This window comes from Dendropsophus ebraccatus, chromosome 4, assembly GCF_027789765.1.
Source record: "Dendropsophus ebraccatus isolate aDenEbr1 chromosome 4, aDenEbr1.pat, whole genome shotgun sequence".
Lineage (NCBI taxonomy): Eukaryota > Metazoa > Chordata > Amphibia > Anura > Hylidae > Dendropsophus > Dendropsophus ebraccatus.
In genome coordinates, this window is record NC_091457.1 from 25,742,113 (window position 1) to 25,749,131 (window position 7,019).

Genomic DNA, 7,019 nt, shown 5'->3' on the forward strand with positions numbered 1-7,019 from the left:
CCTGATTGCTCACTTTAAACCTGTAAAAAAATAATCCTCTGTCAGCCGCACATCTCTCCTTGTAATGGGCTGATTACAGGAAAGGACACCATGAACAAGCTAGTAATGTTTGAGAAGCACTGGCCACACTATTATCGAGCCGTGTAATCAGCTCTTTAAAGCCCCTATTACACTGGGAGATGTAGAAGCGGAAACAAGCGCTGTCAGCGCTCGCTTGCTCCTCGTTTCCTGCTCACTGCCGGCGCTATTACACTGGTCAGCAGCAAGCAGATAAGAGCTGGGGGGGGGGGCTGCCCGGGTGATGGCTAGATTGTCCTGGCAGCCCATAGAGGATAGCGGAGGTCTGCTGCCACCACTCCTATTCCATGGGGGGACGGCAGTAGATCGTTGCTATCTTAGTCGTTTGTCTTTCAAACATGTTGAAAGACAACGAGACAACGATCAACCGACATCGTTCATGTCGACTGATCATTGTTTTCTATTATACGAAATGATTATCGGCCATAACGGCCGATGTCGTCCCAATATGGACGATGATCTTTTTGTGTAATAGGGCCTTCAGCAAGCACCGAGTCGGCCTATATACAGTAATATGATCCTAAAGGGAATCAGTAAAGCAGAGCATTCATGAACTTTCTCCTGCCCTGAGGTATCAGATTACACTGCCCTTAGAAGTCTATAGAGTGGAAGAGTAGAGGGGGCAGGAGAAAGGAATTGCAGGGAGAACAAGAGCTAGAAACACAGAGAAACTTGGCTTACCGTTTCACCTCACCGCCAAATGTACAGCTTATATTGCTCATTACTGCTCTATAATGTCCCCCATGCTGCTGCTGCTTTTAAGGGTTTACCACAGAGAGAGAGAGGTAGGGAAGTAGGATTGCTGCTATTTGTGTTCCCTGTCTATGGAAAAGTTCATAGCAGCCTAGGTTCCACCCATTGTGGATCCGAGATCAGGAAAAGCTGAAATTTAGGGCCTTAATACTAAGAGCGATAATCGGCCAAATCTGGCCGATTTGGTCGATTATCGCTCTGTGTAATAGAGAAAATGATCAGCCGATGACAACGATCGTTGGCTGATCGCTGGTTTAGGTTTGGACCTAAAATCGCCAGCGCTGAACGTGCATCACTACGTTTAATAGCGCTGTGCAGCCAACGGCTGACGAACACTTGATACCTTACCTCTACCTGCTCCCGGTCTTCTCTCCTGTGCTCCGCAGCTTCTCAGTCCCACCGGCTGCAGCGTCTGAGCGGCCTGTCAACTCCTGGCTTGTGATTGGATGAGCGGTCTATCAGCTGACAGGCCGCTCAGACGCTTTTGCCGCCGGGACTGGGTAGCTGCAGAGCACAGGACAAAAGACTGGGAGCAGGGAGAGGTAAGGCAACAGGCAGGGTCGGCTCAAGGTTTTTGTGGGCCCTCGGACGACAAAGCCTCAGCGTGCCCCTCATCCATCCACTATGCACCCATCATCCACACACTATGCACAATCACTTAAGACACCGCTAACATAAACAAACGCACATTACTCACATAGCCAATGACTGAGTGACACTCTCACTGACACAAAGCACTTACAGAGCAGTCTTCTCCCTCTTCCTCTCTGTCCGGTTGCTCTCCACACTATGAGGTTGAGGATTTTTGGATCATGTGATCCCTTCACCCTTTTCTCTTTTTGGGCAGGTCCTGCTCTGTCCCCTGTGTTTTCTGATGTTGAGCCCCTCATCCTGCACTACAGTGATCAGGCTGAATATTAGAATACCCCACCCCTCCTCCCTCTCTGGGCCCATAGAGGTGCTGCGGGCCCCGGCACCTGCCCGGGTAAGCCCTGTGCTGATGCCAGCCCTGGCAACAGGTGTTTGGGCAAGGGCTGCATGGACATCTCTAACAATGTCCATGCAGTCCTTACTTCCCAATTATCGGGCCATTTAAAGGGTTTATCCAGCGCTACAAAAACATGACCACTTTTCCCCCTTTCTTGTCTCCAGTTCACATGTGGTTTGCAATTAAGCTCCATTTACTTTAATGGAAGTGGGTTTTGAAACCCCACCCAAACTGGAGACAAGAGAGGGGGAAAAGTGGCCATGTTTTTGTAGCACTGGATAACCCCTTTAATAGGTCCAGTAAACGAGCGCCGATCTAGTAGATTGGTGCTCTTTTACTAAAATAATCGGGTTGTAGTCTGCCTGTGTAATTGTACCCAAGTAGCAAGTAGCTCTTGTTAGGAAATCACCAAAACCACCATATTAAGAGGCCCTATAAGAAAATGTAATAACAAGGGAAAAAGCAAGGCCAGGTAACCATCCACATACAGCTGTTTCAGGGTGTTGCCCCTCTTCAGTGTGGAGCAGGATTCTGGCTAAGTGGGAGCAATGCCTAGTAGAACCATAAGAGAAACAGATTGCTGAACTCAGGGAGACCAGCCAAACGATAACACTGCCGACTGCTAGTGAAAGCGCTTAATGGAGTGAAATCCTAGGTGCATTGCCCCCTGGGAAACATGAATATGCATAAGAAGAGCCCGTGGAGCCTCATTGAAGAGTCTCGAAACACAGGGCTAGCCAGATATCCCTCTGGGAAGGGCTCTGCCAAGGGGTGGCTCCTGTAAGGAAACCAACAAAACCACCATGTTAAGTGGCCCTATAAGTCTATGTAATGACAAGGGAAAAACCAAGGCCAGGTATCCATCCACATACAGCTGTTTCGGGGTTTTGCCGCTCATCGGTGGGGAGCAGGATTCTGGCTAGGTGGCAGCAATGCCTAGCAGAGGGATATCTTGCTAGTCCTGTGTTTCGAGACTCTTCAATGAGGCTCCATGGGTTCTTCTTTTGCATATTCAAGCTGCCCTTTAAGAACTCTTATGCCATGTGTGCCTTATAATTTAGGGGTGGATACACCTTCCCCAGTGTACAATAGAGGACCATGTCCTCTGACGTAAATACTCTTCAGGTCCCTGCCCTGTGCATATACAAAGTACCTTTATCTGCCGTGTTTATTTTGTTCCGTATGAGAAGACTACAGTGTATTTAGATGTACTGACCTTTCTAAACCCACTAAATGTCAGAAAAGTTCATACGATCCCAGGTTACAATCATCCTGCCGCCAGTGGGTTGAAGTCTTTATTCTTTCCTCATACGGCAAGTAAAATGTAAAATAATGAGCACCAAAGGATCTGACAGGCTCCGTGATTGATTAAAAAGCACAACTGGGAAATCACCAAAGATAAAATACATTCATTTCAGTAAAGCAAATAGCCGGGAGGGATTCATAATCTTAGACAGGCGATAATCCCACCGCATGGTAAAAAATACAAAAACTTTCAGACCATTAACATTCATCACATATCCATGTCTCTGTACCTCCTATAGTGTTGGAGGCAATTTCTCCACTCAATGACTCCCTAGAGCGAATGAGTTATTGGGTAGGGATAAAAGAACTGAGGTTCCCCTCTCTAGACATTGGTAGGGGTGTCGCGTCAAAACCCCACATGTCTAACTGATACAACCCCATACTGGCGACAAGTGATAAATGCTAACAGCTGGAATATGCCATTGATGGAAAGAAATACAGAACGTGCCATAAAATGAACGCTCCAGTAGATTATGACTTCATCAGAACTGTGTCCTAATACTAGGTTACAGCGCCTGCCTGCTAGTTCTCCCCGATATAACGTTCTGTTCCTTTCTCCCACATTGTAGTCCTTGGCTATTTGCAGCTCTCTTAAGATGTTATATTCCAGCTTCCTGCTCCCACACTGCTGTGTCTGGCTGGGTGAAGTTCTTATGGGTAACATTAGCTGTACTAATCTCCCACACACTGCTGCGTCTAGTTGTACAGTCACTCTTCTAATATGAAATAGACGTTCCTCTGTGAATAACATCAAGCTTGTGCTTTTCCCCCAAATTAATATGAAGCGTTTTTGTATTTTATGCAGTTTTTTGTGACGTAGGCATCCAAGCAAGTTTATCTTATCAGAACCCTTGTGAAGGTATAGGTATATACCGTGTTTTTCCAAAAATACCTACACCCAAGATAAGACATAACTTTATATTGTGGGCTTTTTGAAATAGGCTTTAAATAAAGGCCCTACATCAGAAATAAGCCCTAGTTATAGTCAGCTGACCAGGTCCTTGACACCGGGTGGCTGAGCATCAGCCAATCAGGGCCAGGCTTGTTATGCTCCGCCCCCACCAGCTGCAGGAGAGGCAGGAGGGGTAAGAAGATGCACAGTAGGGGACATTAAATGGGAGGGGGGGCAGAGGGCAACTACAAAGGGGGGAGGGAGGTAAACAGTATAGGGCCTACCTGAAGAGGGGGAGGTATACAGTATAGGGGAACAACTACAGAGAGGGGAGGAAGATATACAGTATGGGGACTACCTGCAGAGGGGGAGGTATACAGTATGGGGAAACAAATACAGAGTGGGGAGGGGGTATACAGTATAGGGCATACCTACAGAGGGGGGATGTACACAGTATAGGGGAACAACAACATAGTGGGGAGGTATACAGTATGGAGGCATTACTGCAGAGGGTAGATATATACAGTCTGGGGGAAGAACTACAGAGAAGGAGGGAGGTATACAGTATGGAGGCATTACTGCAGAGGGTAGATATATACAGTCTGGGGGAAGAACTACAGAGGGGGAGGGAGGTATGCAGTATGGAGACCTAACTACAGTATAGCAGCCTAACAACAGTAGGACATACAGTATGGTGGTTACTACCATATAGAGTGGGGCTACAGTGTAGGGGCATACTGTGTTTCTCCAAAAATAAGACCTACTCCGAAAATGAGACCTAGCACTTTTTTACAGAATACAATAAGACCCTGTCTTTTTCAGAGAAATATGGTATCATAGTGCTAAACATGCAATTCAGTGATCTCAAAAAGTGACATGGACATGGCTTGATGGTCACCCAGATTTTATTTGACAAATTTATAAACCGCAGGAATGACACAAAATAAAATTTTACCAGCTTTGAGAAACATCAAATAATTATTACATTATTGTAATTGTGGGCATACGTCTTTTCAGATTGAGTAGAGAATTATGTAGAACCACAAGTCTGCAATGAAGAACTTATAAAGCTGTGGCCTAACAAGACAGCTGTCATTTGAAACAATTGGAAAGATTATAAAACACCTCCAAAATAGTAATCCAACTTGGAGTTTGGCAAAAGATGTTGGTTGTTCCCAGTGTGTAAAGTCTGATGCATTAACAAAGAGGGATAGTTATAAAAAGAAAACATACAGGTAGACCAAGGAATACCTCAAAGTGTCAGGATAGAAAAAATCTTGAAAATTAAAAACATCCAGCAAAACTAAATAAAAAAAGATGGACAGAAACGGACAACATTTTTTGTGACAGAACTTTAAGAAATGGGCTGAATGAAATGGAATTTACATATAGAAAATCAAAACAACACATAAGTACTAACTACAAAAACATCAGTTCCATTAAAGTGAATGAAGCTTAAGGCCCCGTTCACACTGAGCAAGAACGGCGGAATTCCCGCCGTGCTCAGTGTCCTGCTTTGAGTGAATGAGGGGGCATACGCTCCTCCGCTGCTGCCGCTTTCCGCTCAAAGAAGTGACATGAGAGCTCCGCCAAGGAATTCCGCCGTTCTTGCTCAGTGTGAATAGGGCCTTTGGGCGGAAAGCGGATCTGCAGCAGAAAATTCTGCTTGGAAATTCTGCAGTGTGAATTTCTCTAGTTCAGCACTCCTGTCTCTAGTTCAGGTGTGTTTTGCAATTAAGCTCAATTTACTTCAATGGAACTGAGTTTTAAACCCCACCCAATCTGGAGACAAGAGAGGGGGAAAGTGGTCATGTTTTTGTAGCGCTGGATAACCCCTTTAATTGCAAACCACACCTGAACTGGAGACAGGAGTGCTGCTGTCTCTGGATCAAAGTGCCCATGTTTTTGCAGCACTGGATACACTGGACTAAGGAGAAGCGATCGACCATTGACCAAGGAGACGTGAAGTAGTAAAGTAAAGAAATAGACATACATGGCAATATAAAATACATCACACAATCACTTACAGGTATAATATTGGTATAGGTATAATATAAATATAGTGTGATCTCTTCCATGAGCATCAAGTGCGTCATCCAATGCTCGCTATGAAGGTACTGAGACTCTGTGTAAAGAGTTGCACCTGGCTGTTCTTCTGTGATGCGGACTCATTATAGGGTCATGGCTACTCGGGACAGCGATCCTTGTATTATTAATTACAGGTACAGAAAAAACTCTGGTACAAATTTGTGAACCGTGAAAAACTATTTTTGGAATCAATGTTGTGAACAATCTAGGACAATAAAGACATTGCACGCCGCAGACCTTCTAAAGTTTAATACTCTGAGACTTTAGGAACTTAGTACTGTAGTCTGAAGAATATATGATTTTATTTTCTTTATTGCAGCATGAAAGGAAAAGAAAAGATACTATTCTTTAAAGGGGTATTCCGGGCAGGGAGTGAGGGGAACAACATAATAAGAATGTACGGACATGGAGAGAAAGGAGCTGCTGCACATCACACCTATGGCTGACACTAATGCCTCTTGGCTACATTTAAAGACCAACAGGATGTTGGTATATAATTTGATCAAACTATATTGCCCCATGTACCACGTGCAGGTCCCCTGGCCCACATGAGTCCCTAAACCAAATGAACACTGTGTCGGTCAGCGACCGCCAACCCAAAGCGAGCACAAGCAAGAAAGGGAGGCCACAGAATGGCCCTGCAACCCCAATGTCACAGGACCAAACCCCAAGGGCCCCCCCCAAACCCAGGGCTTAATGGAGGCAGGGGATGGGGGGCAAGGTGGATTATGGTAAGGCCTTGAAGAGCTTGTTCTTCATAGGACTGAACTCTACAAAAAAAAAGCCACTGCCATTAGGGAATACAGCTTCCACAAAGTAGTATACTTTTTCTGCATCACTATATAGGTAGGTGGTACATGTCAAAGTAATATCCCTATAAATGCCAAGACCCAGGCTTTTCCAAAGCATCATATT